Source organism: Panulirus ornatus, chromosome 42, assembly GCF_036320965.1.
Source record: "Panulirus ornatus isolate Po-2019 chromosome 42, ASM3632096v1, whole genome shotgun sequence".
Classification (NCBI taxonomy): Eukaryota; Metazoa; Arthropoda; class Malacostraca; order Decapoda; family Palinuridae; genus Panulirus; species Panulirus ornatus.
In genome coordinates, this window is record NC_092265.1 from 12,014,387 (window position 1) to 12,029,986 (window position 15,600).

The window sequence follows — 15,600 nt, forward strand, 5'->3', positions numbered from 1 at the left end:
GTGAGGTAAAGAAGGAAACATGGAAGGAAAAAGAACATCTGGGTAAGGGAGGAGCTGGGTAAGGACTAAGGGTCAAGGGAAAATACAAGGGAAATCAAACAGCAACAGACCACTGGGATCTGACGAGGCTGTTTGTGGTAGTGGAAGACACCAGACACTCGTGGTGTGGTGTGGTAAGTAGGAAGCTATACTGATGTTTCACATACAACTAAGGAAAGGTGCAGATACTGTTAGCCGTGGATCTGAAGCGAAATATTGATTAATCATGTTCTCAAACGTTATCTTTTGGAGAATGAAGTCAACTACCCTAACTGGTAGACCATCCCATACGTACACAATCGTGTTGAAAAGAAAAAAGAAAAAATATTTCGCTTTTTTCGAAGTAAAGCGTTTGCCCACGAGTTTGTATCTAGCACTACGTGTCACACAAGAAGAATCTATCCCTAAGGATCGAGAGTAACACAAACATTCTCTTTTTCTAAGCTACATAATCTGAATAACTTCAAGTCGATGGAGAACAGTAGAGGGGGAAATAAAAACGGGGGAGGGAAGTCTTACGTAGAAAAAAAAAAACATAAGTATATAAAGGACGAAAGAGAAGATGAAGATGAAAAAAAATATCAAGACACCAACCAGGTCAGTGTGTGTGACCCACATCCTGCAACACTGCCGCCTGACACCTGGTGAGCGTCAGCCAAACTTTGTGCAGCAGCGTTGCCATCAGTTTGGGTAATCCTTCGCCCCTTTTGACGTGAATTTCACCACCTCAGATAGAGATGGCCAAGAACGAGACACGAGTATAGCTAGCTATCTGAAAACTCAGCAAAATCAGGAAATTACTAATGGAACATGTTGACCCCCCTGAGCACGACGGCACGACCTTCCAGCAGGATAGTACGACCTTTCAGACTCCCAGGGACGACCTTCAGTACACGTCTTGGCCTTTGATCTAACCCTCAAGAGAAAGGTCAGAGGCACAGGTCATCATGTCCAAAGGTCATATCGTCAAGATCAAAGTGGGTCATATCATCGAGTTCAAGGGCTGCACCGTCGTGCTCAAGGGCTGTACCGTCGTGCCCAGGGGCAGTACCGTCGTGCCCAGGGGCTGTACCATCGTGCCCAGGGGCTGCACCATCGTGCTCAAGAGTGTAAGAGCGCACGACAGTTGCTGTAAGTGTGCACGGCGTCCAGGAGAGGTCATCCATACCAATATTCCAGTGTTCTGCTCACATGCTGACAGAGAATGATTGGCCGGTAGAAAGCGCCCGTGTCGTTCCAGCTGATGCTTTGCAGTGTTCCCAGCCGGTGCTTTTCAAGCGCCTCCAGCCGGTGCTTTTCAAGCGCCTCCAGCCGGTGCTTTTCAAGTGCCTCCAGCTGGTGCTTTTCAAGTGCCTCCAGCCGGTGCTTTTCAAGCGCCTCCAGCCGATGCTTTTCAAGCGCCTCCAGCCGTTGCTTCCCCGTGCTACCTACCAGTTGAAGCTTTCAAGTGCCTCTTGCTGATGCTTTCCAGTGCTTCCAGCTAAGTGCTTCCAGCTTATGATTTCAAGTGCTTCCAGTCGGTTTTCAAGTGCTTGGGAATGATACGCTTCAAGTATTCCCACTTGATGATTTCAAGTGGCTCCGGGCGATGCTTTCAAGCGCTTCTACATGATGCTTTCAAGCGCTTGCAACTGGTGCTTTCAAGCGCTTGCAACTGGTGCTTTCAAGCGCTTGCAACTGATGCTTTCAAGCGCTCGCAACTGATTATTTCAAGAGCGTCACTTGGCCCCGACCCCTGGCGTCGTTAATGCGTTGAACTGTACGATGGCAATTCTTCCTTTGACACGCGACCTCACAAATCACGCCAGCACTGGTGATTGTACACGTGGCCCCGGGTGGTGAGGCGTCTCTAGGTGAGTCCTGCCTTGTGTAAGGTGCTGCTCTGCTGCTGGTGTGTGTGTGTGTGTGTGTGTGTGTGTGTGTGTGTAGAGGGTTGGGTAACAGGTTTGGTGTCTGCATAGCGGGTCGAGCCGGTGTTGAGTGACTGGAGAACAGCTTGGGTTACAGGTGTGTGTGATGGGTTGGGCAGCAGGTTTGGTGGGAGGTGTGTGTGTGTGTGTGTGTGTGTGTGTGTGTGTGTGTGTGTGTGTGTGTGTGTGTGTGTGTGTGTGTGTGTGTGTGTGTACCTGCCAGAACAGTGTTACCAGGGTTGTTGGCCGGCCCCTGGCCAGGAGAGACAAAGGTTGTTGGCCAGCCCCGTGGCCAGGCCAGACCGGGGTTCTTGGCCGGCCCTTGGCCAGGAGAGACCAGAGTTGTTGGCCGGCCCCTGGCCAGGACAGACCAGGGTTGTTGGCCGGCCCCTGGCCAGGACAGACCAGGGTTGTTGGCCGGCCCCTGGCCAGGACAGACCAGGGTTGTTGGCCGGCCCCTGGCCAGGACAGACCAGGGTTGTTGGCCGGCCCGTGGCCATAGGACAGATAAGGGTTATTGGCCGGCCCTTAGCCAGGAGAGAGCAGAGTTGCTGGCCGGCCCATGGCCAGGACAGACCGGGGTTGTTGGCCGGCCCCTGGCCAGGACAGACCAGGTTTGTTGGCCGGCCTGTGGCCAGGAGACCAAGGTGGGTTGTTGGCCGGCCTGTGGCCAGAACAGACCATCTGTGGCCAGCTGTTGGCCAGTGCGTGTAAGCAGGACAGATGCGAGTTGTCGGCCGTCATGTGGCCAGAGAGAGAGAGAGAGAGAGAGAGAGAGAGAGAGAGAGAGAGAGAGAGAGAGAGAGAGAGAGAGTGTGTGTGTGTGTGTAGTCAGGAGAGGTGTCAGCTCAGAGTTGCTGGTATATTCCAACACCAGCCGGGTCGAGTTTGGAAGGCGTGTCCACAAACACAGCGCGGACGTGCGAGTGGGGCAATATCAAAAATGGTGGGTGACCGTTCTAACAGCTTCGGCCAGTTGGCCCGCTGTTTGTTCTGCCCGTGTTATTTCAGGAGCGACGTAACATTTCTGGTGTTTAATAATGTGTTGCTATTGTTGACTGTTGCCGAACTGTTGTTCTGAGCTTTTGTTACTGCTGTGTGGAATTTATTTTTCATGCAACAGCGGAAAGACATATTTGTGTTCGTACTGTGTAATGCATTACGGTGTATCATGCATAACGCAGTGTAGTACACTGTACGATATCATACATTATACTGTATCCTACATTACACAGTATCCTACATTATATTGTATCATACATAACACAGAATCATACACTATGCAGTATCATACATTATACTGTATCCTACATTATACAGTATCCTACATTATAATGTAACCTACATTATACTGTATCATACATAACATAGTATCAGACACAATAAAGTCCGAATATTATCCCAAGGGTCGTACCGTTGTGCCCAAGGGTCGTTCCTTCGTGCCCAAGGGTCGTACCTTCGTGCCCAAGGGTCGTTCCTTCATGCCCAAGGGTCGTTCCTTCGTGCCCAAGGGCCGTACCTTCGTGCCCAAGGGTCGTTCCTTCATGCCCAAGGGTCGTTCCTTCATGCCCAAGGGTCGTACCTTCGTGCCCAAGGGTCGTTCCTTCATGCCCAAGGGTCGTACCTTCGTGCCCAAGGGACGTTCCTTCATGCCCAAGGGTCGTACCTTCGTGCCCAAGGGTCGTACCTTCGTGCCCAAGGGTCGTTCCTTCATGCCCAAGGGTCGTTCCTTCGTGCCCAAGGGCCGTACCTTCGTGCCCAAGGGTCGTTCCTTCATGCCCAAGGGTCGTACCTTCGTGCCCAAGGGTCGTACCTTCGTGTCCAAGGGTCGTACCTTCGTGCCCAAGGGTCGTTCCTTCGTGCCCAAGGGTCGTTCCTTCGTGCCCAAGGATCGTTCCTTCGTGCCCAAGGGAGGGGACGTTCCTTCGTGCCCAAGGGACGTTCCTTCGTGCCCAAGGGACGTTCCTTCGTGCCCAAGGGACGTTCCTTCGTGCCCAAGGGTCGTTCCTTCGTGCCCAAGGGTCGTTCCTTCGTGCCCAAGGGAGGGGACGTTCCTTCGTGCCCAAGGGACGTTCCTTCGTGCCCAAGGGACGTTCCTTCGTACCCAAGGGTCGTTCCCTCGGGACCAACGGTCGTTCCCTCGTGCCCAAGGGTCGTTCCCTCGGGCCCAAGGGTCGTTCCCTCGTGCCCAAGGGTCGTTCCCTCGGGCCCAAGGGTCGTTCCCTCGTGCCCAAGGGTTTATGATATAAAGTCGTCAACTCCTGATGGTGGTATGTATAAGTGGGATACGGCAGAGAAGCTCTTGGATCTCGCTGCTGGTACAGGTCATGACGGGGCAGGATACCGTCAGGTCCTGGTGCTGGTACAGGTCATGATGGGGCAGGATACCGTCAGGTCCTGGAGCTGGTACAGGTCATGATGGGGCAGGATACCGTCAGGTCCTGGTGCTGGCACAGATCAGGATGGGGCAGGATACCGTCAGGTCCTGATGCTGGCACAGGTCAGGATGGGGCAGGATACCGTCAGGTCCTGGTGCTAGTACAGGTCAGGATGGGGCAGGATACCGTCAGGTCCTGGTGCTAGTACAGGTCAGGATGGGGCAGGATACAGGTGGCATAAAAAGGTCACACGTGGCGAGGAAATCGTGCAGCCCTGACCATCCACTGTCTTCAGGTCCCGATGGTGACACATGGGTGTGTCATACGTAGGTCCCCCACCACTGGAGATACTCCCCACCACTTATCACACTCCCCACCACTAACGACAGTCCCCACCAGTGGTCACAACCCAGCCACTGGTCAGCGGTAGTCAGGGTCCCCCAGCACCGGCCGCAGTCCCCAATCCTGGGCCACAGTCCCCCGCCACACCAAGATGACCTCCGGTGCTTCGTCCGCTGAATTAATCAATAGCTGCCGCCTGAGAGCCTCACCAGCAGCAGGGGGTCTCCCTGGCAGGTCAGTCTCCCTGGCAGGTCAGTCTCCCTGGTCAGGTCAGTCTCCCTGGCAGGTCAGTCTCCCTGGCAGGTCAGTCTCCCTGATCAGGTCAGTCTCCCTGGCAGGTCAGTCTCCCTGGCAGGTCAGTCTCCCTGGCAGGTCAGTCTCCTTGGTGAGGAGTCTCCCTGGCAGGTCAGTCTCCCTAGCAGGTCAGTCTCCCTGGTAGGTCACTCCTCCTGGCAGGTCAGTCTTCCTAGTCAGGCCAGTCTCCCTGGCAGGTCAGTCTCCCAGGTCAGATCAGTCTCCCTGGCAGGTCAGTCTCCCTGGCAGGTCAGTCTCCAGGTCAGATCAGTCTCCCAGGCAGGTCAGTCCTCCTGGTCAGGTCAGTCTCCCTGGTCAGATCAGTCTCCCAAGCAGGTCAGTCTTCCTGGTCAGGTCACACAGAGCCTCCCTTGTGATAACGCCAACCATCCTGCAGGTCCAGGCGGTGAGGCCAGTCTGTCACACACTGCAGTGTTGTGTTCTGGTCATGAGGACGAGACACAGGAAGGCTCACCTCGCCCGTCCGCGAGGTCCAGGGAGGAGCCGCCGACCCCTGGGTAAACGTCCTCAGTTATTAGCCACTCCGGCATGATGGCAGCTGAAAGACCTTCCTCTCCTCAAAATCCTGTTTCATTCATAAATTGTGCACGAGTCCTCAAGCTTTCCCTCCCCCCAACAGCAGGTTCCTGTTGACGTAATGAGAGGGGGGCGGCGTTCCTGTTCTCTTTGGAGCGAGGGGCGCACTCGACCCTCGCTCACTCCCTCCCTCCAAGCTCTTGACCTTTCTTACCCATCATAAATGATCTTGAATATTTCAGTTACGTTCACATTCACTGTTCCCTCCCTCCCTCCATCCCTCACTCCCTCACTCAGGTTACCCCACTCGACCGCTTCTCTCTGACGAGGGATGCCTTTCTTCACGTCTTTCCGAGAGTATTTTCGCTCTGTCTAATATTTTGCTGTGTTGTGGAGGCGAAGACACGTCTTCGCACTATGTGGTGTGTGTGTGGTGTGTGTGTGTGTGTGTGTGTGTGTGTGGTGTGTGTGTGTGTGTGTGTGTGTGTGTGTGTGTGTAACAGCAGACCACGGGGAACAAGGCGCTACCTACGGTCATTAAGCTACACAAGGACTGAACCTGACTACATTCCCTGACCTGACCTCCGCGTGTCCATAACCCGGCTGTGAAATCCCGTTCTGTCGGTGGGGAGCGCCCATGTCATCCTGCGGCGCCACGGAGAATATCATCCCAGCCTAAGCCTGGGGTGCATGTATGTCATCCTCCACTGCGCTCTTTCCCTATGGACGGAGTTCCTCCTGTCTGTTGCTACCCTGGTGGTTACGGACGGCCCGTCACAGCAGTGGTGGTTACGGCCCGTCACAGTGGCGGTGGTTACAACCCGTCACAGCAGTGGTGGTAACGGCCCGTCATAGTGGTGGTGGTTACACCCCGTCACAGCAGTGGTGGTTACGGCTCGTCACAGTGGCGGTGCTGGGGCTGCTAACACTTAGTGGGCAGGCCCGCCGGCTCTGCGCTCGAACCCCGTCTGAGGGGACAGTCTGTGGTCCGTCCTCCACCATTCCCGAACGCCTGTCTGTGACGAGGGTCTGGGAGCGGGTTCCGGTCTGTGGGTGGAGCAGCACTGTCCCCGTACCCGGTCTGTGGGTGGAGCAGCACTGTCCCCGTACCCGGTCTGTGGGTGGAGCAGCACTGTCCCCGTACCCGGTCTGTGGGTGGAGCAGCACTGTCCCCGTACCCGGTCTGTGGGTGGAGCAGCACTGTCCCCGTACCCGGTCTGTGGGTGGAGCAGCACTGTCCCCGTACCCGGTCTGTGGGTGGAGCAGCACTGTCCCCGTACCCGGTCTGTGGGTGGAGCAGCACTGTCCCCGTACCCGGTCTGTGTTGGTTGGTTGGGGAGGTGTGGGGTCCTTGGTCGTTCGCACTGCCTCCAGACTTTTGTCTACACAGACCTCTAAATATACACCACCGCGGGAGCTGTCACACGCACTTACCTGCCCCTAATACTGTGCAGGGCGGCGTGTGTGTGTGTGTGTGTGTGTGTGTGTGTGTGTGTGTGTGTGTGTGAGAGAGAGAGAGAGAGAGAGAGAGAGAGAGAGAGAGAGAGAGAGAGAGAGAGAGAGAGAGAGAGAGAGAGATTGTGAGTATATGTGTGAGGCAGCAGAGAGATGAATGGCATATACGAAACGTAAAAACATCACTCACCTTGAGGAGGGGACGTGGGTCCCCCGCCAGACGGTGCTCGCCAGTAGTAACTCGTCTTCTTTCGGGGTTCCCTGTGGTGCCCTGGAGGTTTCTCTGGAGTTCCCTGGGGGGGGTAAGAAGTTGAAATGTACTCGATATTTCAGTAATACGTCATGAGAGATTGACTGGGAAGTGGGTGAGGGAGGAATGGGTAGAGTACAACAGGAGGAGGAGATTGGCTGGATTAGGAGTGTACGAGATTGGTTGGATTAGCACTGCAGGAGATTGGCTGGATTAGGACTGCAGAGGATTGGCTGGATTAGGAGTATACGAGATTGGTTGGATTAGCACTGCAGGAGATTGGCTGGATTAGGAGTGTACGAGATTGGCTGGATTAGGACTGCAGGAGATTGGCTGGATTAGCACTGCAGAGGATTGGCTGGATTAGGAGTGTACGAGATTGGTTGGATTAGCACTGCAGGAGATTGGCTGGATTAGCACTGCAGAGGATTGGCTGGATTAGGAGTATACGAGATTGGTTGGATTAGCACTGCAGGAGATTGGCTGGATTAGGACTGCAGGAGATTGGCTGGATTAGGACTGCAGGAGATTGGTTGGATTAGGACTGCAGGAGATTGGTTGGATTAGGACTGCAGGAGATTGGTTGGATTAGGACTGCAGGAGATTGGCTGGATCAGGACTGCAGGAGATTGGCTGGATCAGGACTGGAGGGGGGGACTGGCTTAACCAGGAGTACTATACCACCCAAACCATCTCTCTAAGTCATCATTCAAGTCTTGGGCCAGGCAGACCTACCCACCTCGGCATGACCGGCCGCTCTCAACGCCACCCACACACACAACACAGCGTCACCCAACCAACCCTGACACCTGGCGCCCCTCCCGCTCTAGCGTTCCTTGAGGGTTGGGGACACAGGAGAGGCGCGGGCCCCCTTCACCTCAGGTTAAGGGACAGGCCAGAAGGGGAGAGAGAGAGAGAGAGAGAGAGAGAGAGAGAGAGAGAGAGAGAGAGAGAGAGAGAGAGAGAGAGAGAGAGAGAGAGAGAGAGAGAGAGAGGCACGACTTACACCATCGACCCCCTACTTTCCCCTTCCCCCCTTCCTCCCTCGCCCGCCTTCAGAAAGTCTGAATAAATCGCTTGAAAAAAAAAATATATATACACCGGGTTCTAACGGCGTCGCAGCCAAGCTGTCCAAGAGCTTAACAGATACGACTTTAAGAGGAAAAGTCTCGCTATTATCAGTCGCAATCTGTTCCGACCGCGTACCATCAGCCTCTCTCTCTCTCTCACAACACTGTGGTACAGGATTTCATGTTCTTGAGTGAACAGGTAACATGTACTCGAATGGTCAACAGGACCTGTTTGTATATAACACACCAGCAACAGGTGCGTCCGGGGCACAACCATCCCGGGACTCCTACTACCGTGCCTCCGGGACACAACTATCCCGGGACTTCTACTACCGTGCTCCTGGGACACAACCATCCCGGGACTTCTACTACTCTGCCTCCAGGACACAACCATCCCGGGACTCCTACTACCGTGCCTCTGGGACACAACCATCCCGGGACTCCTACCATACCTCTGGGACACAACCATCCCGGGACTCCTATTACCGTGCCTCTGGGACACAACCATCCCGGGACTCCTACTACCGTGCCTCTGGGGCACAACCATCCCGGGACTACTACCGTGCCTCCGGGACACAACCATCCCGGGACTTCTACTACTGTGCCTCCGGAACACAACCATCCCGGGACTCCTACCATACCTCTGGGACACAACCATCCCGGGACTCCTACCATACCTCTGGGACACAACCATCCCGGGACTCCTACCATACCTCTGGGACACAACCATCCCGGGACTCCTACCATACCTCTGGGACACAACCATCCCAGAACTCCTACCGTGCTCCTGGGGCACAACCATCCCGGAACTCCTACCATACCTCTGGGACAAAACCATCCCTGGGACTTCCATCGGCCATCTGGGATATAACTATCCCCAGGACTCCCACGTCTTTTTATACAGCATACCAGAAAAGAGAAAAAAAAAATTGGTGGATTTATCTGTGAATTTCCTGGTGCAACCGTTCCATCATGATGCCGCTCATCTCTTTTTCCTTCACGACGGCTTTTTTGTTGAGCGACCCATGTTACGTTCCCAGCAGCCACAGACGACACGACGAACCTGCCACAGACGACACTACCACAGACGACACTACGAACCCCGTCCACACACGGCCATTACCTACCTCTGGACTACATCTGTACGACCCTTGGGCACGACGGTACGACCCTTGGGCACGACGGTACGACTCAAACACGACGGTACGACACTTGAACACGACGGTGCGACCCTTAAACACGACGGTACGACTCTTGAACACGAAGGTTACGATACTTAAACACGACGGTACGACTCTTGAACACGACGGTTACGACTGTTGAACACGACGGTATGGAGTCAATATTTTACGTGTCCAAGTGGGACAGTAATTAGTCTTAATTACGATCAAAATCAAGAACTCTGGGCCATACTGGGTCATTACCAACTTTAGACCGATAGCCAAGAAGACACAGACCCCAACACTCGGTCGTCGGCCACAAGACAAACTCGACCATCAATCGAGCAAATAATCTAATCACAAGATTAATTCCCAGTCAGCGGAATATTTGGACTCAGAACGGTGAAAACTAACACAGCACAGCGAGTTTAACCTCGGTGAAGCGGGAGGGCTGGGCTGAAATCGCTTCGCCACGGAGGAGGACATCGACAGCCCATTAAGGGCATCGGGAGGTAAAAAAGAGAGAGGGGGAAAAAAAATCTCGCGAGAGAAGCTGGGCCAGACCTGTGGTTATAGATTTACTGCCACGTTTCTTCCCCCTCACCAGCGGTGAAATAATGGATAGATTTATCTTCACTGCTTTCCTGAAGGAGCGATGAAAATCCCCCCACCCCCACCCCCTTTTTTTTTCTCTCTCTCTTTCCCTCTCTTTTCCGTTTATTTGGGTGCGCTAGTTCGCTACGGTAGGCGCTCACCGAGGCGGATAATGGGTCCCTGCAGGTGAAGTATTGTGACCACGATCACTGTGTCTTGGTTATTTATACCCCGCTACACACAGTGGACCACGTCCCCTGGGTCTTCCGAGCGACTTTGCGCCTCCATGTGTCCAAAGAGACACTCGCCGTGTCACTGACATCTGAAAACGAAGTGACCAACGTTCATAACTGTTTCGCTGTGGTGAAAGTATTAAGAGGAAAGCTGTAGGGGCAGGCAGGTGGAGTGGGGCTACACAAGTATTACAGTTCTCAATGACACAAATTTGTAGAGAAGCTTAAATGAACATAGTGCTGTAAACAGCTTAAGGGAAGTGCTGGAGGAGGACATATTGCCAGGCCTTGGTAGCACAATGAGTTCTTGTTTTACAGCGTTTGGAGACGCTAAAAGCACGGAGGAAAATGGTCTTAAAAGACCCCCCCCCCCCCCCCCATGGATCCAGGATCATCAGTCCAACCTAGGAGGAGGGAGCAGCCAACATTCTAATTCAGTCCCCTCATCACTGCCATCCGGTAAGGGGTGTGCAACTTGCGTTATCAGCTGACGACCATCCCTGTGGAACTGGAAGAACTTAAAAAAGAAAGGAAAAAAAAATCAAAACCAAGTTCTTTCATTCATAATGTATATTTTCTGATCACAGTCAATATAAACTTGGAGATTTAAATCGCATAACTTTCATCCATTTACTACGGAGCTCCTCCGACTCCAAACCTGCGCTATGATCAGTAGCAGGGAATTATGTACTCCCTTAGAATGAGAAATTCTTCGAGAAGGTTTTACGCCATTACGTCCACTGACGATGATACAGCCTCACAGAATGTCACTTTCCACACCTGGTGTAGTAACCTCTTGCGGGCGGAGTCTGGTAACACCAAAGTGAACATTTTATATATATATAATATATATATATATATATATATATATATATATATATATATATATATATATATATGAGAGCGGGGGGCTGGAAATCCTCCCCTCTCGTTTTTTTTTCTAATTTTCCAAAAGACGGAACAGAGAAGGGGGCCATGTGAGGATATTCCCTCAAAGGCCCAGTCCTCTGTTCTTACGGCTACCTCGATAACGCGGGAAATGGTGAATAGTTTGAAAGAAAAAAGAAATATATATATATATATATCAGTTTATATCAAGGCCATGAATTATCTGTAGGACATTCATCCTCCTCCCCAGTATTATTGAACATCCCACTTCTGGTATCAGAACCGGACGTAAAAAAAAACTCCTGGATCACACACAACACATGAACATAACAGATACATCACTGGGGTGAGGAGTAGGAGGAGGAGGCGAATGAGAGGTAGTGGCAATTATCTTACAGATTTTACCTTCAGTACTTTGTGTTCGTATATATATACACACACACACGACACACGGGACACTTGTATGTGCCGTTCCAACACCACCCACACACACAACCAAACCCATCCTCCCTCCCTTACCTCCTCCCAGCCAGGCAGACACGCACATACCTGAAACTTACATATAAATCTCATGTGTATTTGGGAATTTTCAATTTGCCGGCTGACACACTGGGAAGGGTTACGAATTCCCATTTTTTCATGCAGTGATGAACCCAACATTTTTTTTTTTACCATTTTATGGAGATGGGTATAAACGTTGGCACGTATAGAAAACAGATGAAATCCAAACGTTTTTTCTTTTTATCTTACTTTTTGAACGACCAGGTGACACACTGCCGCGCTGAGGAAAAGATGAATAAAGATGGATTAATGAAGATGGATTAATAAAGATGGATTAATAAAGATGGATTAATAAAGATGGATTAATAAAGATGGATTAATGAAGATGGATTAATGAAGATGGATTAATAAAGATGGATTAATAAATATGGATTAATAAAGATGGATTAATGAAGATGGATTAATAAAGATGGATTAATAAATATGGATTAATAAAGATGGATTAATAAAGATGGATTAATAAAGATGGATTAATAAAGATGGATTAATAAAGATGGATTAATAAAGATGGATTAATGAAGATGGATTAATAAAGATGGATTAATAAAGATGGATTAATGAAGATGGATTAATAAAGATGGATTAATAAAGATGGATTAATGAAGATGGATTAATAAAGATGGATTAATAAAGATGGATTAATAAAGATAAATGTGGATTATCGATGACATGGGTGATGTATGGTAACACACCTCGGTACACTTCACTAAACCCATGAGCATGATGGTACAATCCCCGAGTATGACGGTACAACCCTTGAGCATGACGGTACAGCCCTTAAGCACGATGGTACAGCCCTTGAGCACGATGGTACAGCCCTTGAGCACGACGGTAGAGCCCTTAAGCACGACGGTACAACCCTTGAGCATGACGGTACAACCCTTGAGCACGACGGTACAGCCCTTGAGCACGATGGTACAGCCCTTGAGCACGACGGTAGAGCCCTTAAGCACGACGGTACAGCCCTTGAGCACGACGGTACAGCCCTTGAGCACGATGGTACAGCCCTTGAGCACGATGGTACAGCCCTTGAGCACGACGGTACAGCCCTTGAGCACGACGGTACAGCCCTTGAGCACGATGGTACAGCCCTTGAGCACGACGGTAGAGCCCTTAAGCACGACGGTACAGCCCTTGAGCACGACGGTAGAGCCCTTAAGCACGACGGTAGAGCCCTTGAGCACGACGGTAGAGCCCTTGAGCACGACGGAACAGCCCTTGAGCACGACGGTACAGCCCTTGAGCACGACGGTACAGCCCTTGAACATAACGATGCAATCCTTAAGCGCGACGATATGACCCTCTGATGCGATGGTATGACCTTTGACCTGACAATTAAGAAGGATGGTTATCCTACCAGGGATAGTGGAGGATGGGCGTCCTGCTTGAGGTGGAGTGGAGGATAGGGTGTCCTCTCAGGGACAGTGGAGGATGGGTGTCCTCTCAGGGACAGTGGAGGATGGGTGTCCTCTCAGGGACAGTGGAGGATGGGTGTCCTCTCAGGGACAGTGGAGGATGGGTGTCCTCTCAGGGACAGTGGAGGATGGGTGTCCTCTCTGGGACAGTGGAGGATGGGTGTCCTCTCTGGGACAGTGGAGGATGGGTATCCTCTCTGGGACAGTGGAGGATAGGTGTCCTCTCAGGGACAGCGGAGGATGGGTGTCCTCTCAGGGACAGTGGAGGATGGGTGTCCTCTCAGGGACAGTGGAGGATGGGTGTCCTCTCTGGGACAGTGGAGGATGGGTGTCCTCTCAGGGACAGTGGAGGATGGGTGTCCTCTCAGGGACAGTGGAGGATGGGTGTCCTCTCTGGGACAGTGGAGGATGGGTGTCCTCTCAGGGACAGTGGAGGATGGGTGTCCTCTCAGGGACAGCGGAGGATGGGTGTCCTCTCAGGGACAGTGGAGGATGGGTGTCCTCTCTGGGACAGTGGAGGATGGGTGTCCTCTCAGGGACAGCGGAGGATGGGTGTCCTCTCAGGGACAGTGGAGGATGGGTGTCCTCTCAGGGACAGCGGAGGATGGGTGTCCTCTCAGGGACAGCGGAGGATGGGTGTCCTCTCAGGGACAGTGGAGGATGGGTGTCCTCTCTGGGACAGTGGAGGATGGGTGTCCTCTCAGGGACAGTGGAGGATAGGTGTCCTCTCAGGGACAGCGGAGGATAGGTGTCTTCTCAGGGACAGTGGAGGATGGGTATCCTACCTGGGAGAAGAGTAGAGGACAGAAAATGTGGTATGCCTCAGGGAAGGAGGAAGGAGCATGCAGGCCACAAGGAAAATGGGAGGGCAATCCATTTGGGTAAGAAGAGGGTGCAGTGCATTAGTGAAAGGAAGGGGTACAGTGCAAGTTTCAACGAAAGGGGTGCATTGCATATATGGAAGAGATGGGGTAACCTGTATGCTTGAAGGAGTGGGGGGGGTAGAGGTCATATCTGAAGAAGAGGGTAGAATGCATGTTTGAAAGAAAGGAGTAGGATGCGTCTTTGAAGGAGGGGGGCGAGGATTGCACATCTGGAGGGATGCGAGGGGGAGGAGGGTCTTCTCCTCTATGGAGAGTGAAGGTGGAACGCATGATATTAACAAGGAGGAGGTGGAGGGAGTTCCGATCCTGGAGAGGACCTTAGTAATTCAGGGAGAAGACACGATAGAACTCTCTCCCCGGCAGGAGAAACTGAAGGGTCTAGTCTCTAAAAGGGAAAGACAAGGGAATTCAGTGGTAGAGGGTGGTTGTGGTGGTGGTGGAGGAAGGGACGGACCCGGAATCCCTCCTCTAAGGAAGGTGGTAATAAGTAGGGAGGCGGAGTGTTGGCACCTGAATTCAGCGCTCGCTTAAACTGCGCGACAGACTGCCCGTTTATGTAAAACGTTCAGCATAATGTGACCAGGGCAGGGGGAGGATGAGCGGGGGAGATGGGGTAATGGATAAATTGACTGGAAGGGACAAAGCGGAGGAGGGCGGGGGGGAGGAGAAGGTCAGGTGTGTGTGGGTGGGTGGAGAGAGAGAGAGAGAGAGAGAGAGAGAGAGAGAGAGAGAGAGAGAGAGAGAGAGAGAGAGAGAGAGAGAGAGAGGAACCTATCCTGGTGGTGAGAGTGCCACAGCAGCAGACCAGAGGTCACCGTCCTGTATACATGGTCTTTATTTCTCATTTTCGTTGTTGATCTTTCCCCTCTCATCTTGTGTAGTCTGTCTGGGTGGCCCGCCGGGGAAGCCTGACGGTGACTGTGTTGTGTGACGGTGAGTGTTGTGTGACGGTGGCTGTGTGGTGTGACGGTGACTGTGTTGTGTGACGGTGACTGTGTTGTGTGACAATGTGTTGTGTGACGGTGACTGTGTTGTGTGACGATGACTGTGTTGTGTGACGGTGACTGTGTTGTGTGACGGTGGCTGTGTGGTGTGACGGTGGCTGTGTGGTGTGACGGTGACTGTGTTGTGTGACGGTGGCTGTGTTGTGTGACGGTGACTTGTGTGACGGTGACTGTGTTGTGTGACGATGACTGTGTTGTGTGACGGTGACTGTGAAGAGTAATGATGACTGTGGTGCGATGCTGACTGTACAGTGTGAGGACGACTGTATAAAAAGACTGCCACATTGGTCCAGTCCGGCGCTGACTGTGTAGCAAGTACAACACCGCTCAGTGAGTGGCGTTGACTGTATAGCGAGCGAGCATGGCAGTGCAGAGCGATCGACTCTTGATTGCTTAGCCAAGTGATCCTATCTGTTTAGCAAGCTCAGTAGTGCTGCATGCATAGCAAATATGAGACTGACTACGAGATGAGCGGCGCCAACTGTAAAGCAAATGTCGAGTGACTGTAAAACCAGTGTGGCAACGGCTCCTGAGGGAGGATAATGTGGACTGTTCATCTGACCCTTGACTGGTGGGAGCCGGGTGG

The 15,600-nt window shown here is 52.3% G+C and overlaps 1 protein-coding gene across 3 annotated transcripts in view; it reads left to right on the top strand.

The window, feature by feature from the left end:
* Cow (Proteoglycan Cow) overlaps positions 1-15,600 on the top strand; it is a 308,738-nt gene that overhangs the window by 163,871 nt on the left and 129,267 nt on the right. The window lies entirely within an intron of this gene.